Below are 2256 nucleotides of genomic sequence, written 5' to 3'. Positions count from 1 at the left end.
ACAGAATAATTGAATTCCTCCTCCTACACATCAGTTGAACAACAAATGTCTGGAATTATTTTGTTTTTGACATGTCAATCTTGACTTTATTCTTAAATGTGTTCTTATGTAAGAAATACATGGTTCTAAAATTTCACGACAATTCTTTTGAATTTAATTTTTTTAGAATTGTCTAGTTTAAGAAAATCAATTACACTTTATATATAAAATTGTTCTGTGCTCAATTCATTAGCAAATACACTAACATTGGAACAATAAAGAGAAGAATAGCCCCTGACAGAGGATGACACTCAACTTCGTGAAGCATTCCAGATTTTTAAAAGAACAGATTTCCTGATGGGATGTGGACAGAAGGTAAGGTTAATGCCTTGTTGTTCGGAGTTTAAACTTGTTCGAAGACTTTGGAAAGTAGTATGGAGGTTCCTCAAAAGACTACAGAGAGCGCCCCTAAGATCCAGCAATCCCATTTTGGGCATTCACCCAAATGATCAAAAACAAGACCATACTAAAACTACGAGCAAAACTATGTTCCTTGCAGCATTATTTACCATAGCTAAGATACATAACCAAACCCGATGCCCCACAGTAAACGAATGGATCAAGAAAATGTGTGTGTGTGTGTGTGTGTGTGTGTGTGTGTGTGTGTGTGTGTGTGTGTACTGGAATTCTATGCCTCAATCAGAAAGAATGACATCACCCAGTTTGTTAGGAAATGGAAAGACTTGGAAAAAATTATATTAAGTAAATTATGCCAGGCCCAAAGAAGTGAAGTTAGCCAGGCCCAAAGAAACATAGATCCGAGCGGTTCCGGGAAGATGGCGGAGGAGAAGCTGGAATCTGAACAAGTTCTTGCATAGAAAACAGTTTCAGAGTTCCAGTGAACAGTCCCAAGCCAGAGAATCACACCAAGTGTGCCATCACAGGACAGAGAGTTAGCCAAGAGAGGGGAAGCCAAGCAGACACATCTGAGCGTCTGCCAGCAGCTGCTGCTGCGGCAGCAGGGTCGCAGAGGCGACCGCAGCCGCGGCCATACCTGAGCGCTCACACAGAGAGTCCGGGACGAAGGATCCAGACAAAGTGGGCGAGCGGATTCTACTCAACACCAGCAAGAACCGACAAGGAGCGGACAACATCATCCTGCACTTTGCAGACCAGAGACGACCCAGGATCCAAGACTCGGCGTGAGTAGCCCCACTTCCTCACTCCTTCCCAGGGAGCAGAGGAGGGAAGGCCACCCCTCCCCCCACCCAGCACCGGTGATCTCCATCTTGGATACCGACAAAGCTCGAGGAGCGGCTAGCTCCAGCTCAGGCCTTGGAATAAAACGAGTCATTTAGCAGGTCACAAGAACTTAATGGCGAAGTGACCTCACAGACTCCCAGCTCAGGCGCCAGCCATTGGAGTGGCTCTCCTCACCGGGTAACCAGAGCCAGAGGCTGCCCCTCCCTCTAGCAGCCACCACAATCAATTGAAAAACAGAAACCCTGAGAATGGCTCCAGGCTGGGTGCTGTGAGTTTTTTTCACAAAATAGCCCCAGGGAAAAGCTACTGTTTGTTGAAAGGCCTCAACTCTACCCAGAACCTAGCCTCATCACTGCATCCCCCTCTTTTGTGATTCTCAAAGCAGATCACCCTCCTAGTAAACTAACCTGGGACGGGGAATCTCAAAATCTTGGGTAAAGCAGAGCATTTTTCTGCCTGTTCCAACAAACTGACTTAAGAAACCAATCAAGCCACAGGACCTCAAGCTGACCAGAGACTCCAACCACACTTTGGTTACAGACAAAAGGGAGATACAGGACTCTTCCCACCCCTCCCCCCCCCCCAAAAAAAATCAAAGACCTTTTTTTTTTTCTTCTTCTTCTTTCCTTTTTTTCTTTTTTTTGTTTTGTTTTTTTTTCTTCGTTTTTTGTTACCTTATATATATAAAAAAAATTTTTTTGCTTTTCTAAAACTTTTATTAATCTTTAATTTTTGCCTCTTCTGAAAAAATAATTGTTTTCCATTAACTTTTTTTTTTTCTTTTCTCCTCTTATAATTTTTATTTTAGGAATACGTGAATGTGTGTTTTCCTTTCTTTTCTTGTCTTCTTTCTCTTTTTCTTTCATTCTTAATTATCTTTTTTTTTTTGTCTAGCTCTACTGAACTTCTGATCTTTTCTTCTCACTTTCCTATCCTTTCCATCTTTTCCTCTTTGTTCTTCTTTATGTGACTTAACTCTTGTCCTGCACATCCTCAGATAAACCCATAGTTAAC

At 42.3% G+C, this 2256-nt stretch overlaps 1 non-coding gene across 1 annotated transcript; it reads left to right on the top strand.

The window, feature by feature from the left end:
• Positions 1-216: 216 nt before the first annotated feature.
• LOC122096879 lies at positions 217-318 on the top strand. Its single transcript, XR_006145421.1, has one exon. It is a non-coding gene; the product is annotated as a U6 spliceosomal RNA (small nuclear RNA).
• Positions 319-2256: the final 1938 nt, after the last annotated feature.

The sequence above is a fragment of the Dipodomys spectabilis genome, unplaced genomic scaffold (assembly GCF_019054845.1).
Source record: "Dipodomys spectabilis isolate Male_0828 unplaced genomic scaffold, ASM1905484v1 ptg000396l, whole genome shotgun sequence".
NCBI classification, from domain to species: Eukaryota; Metazoa; Chordata; class Mammalia; order Rodentia; family Heteromyidae; genus Dipodomys; species Dipodomys spectabilis.
This window is presented reverse-complemented; position numbering and strand designations above follow the sequence as displayed.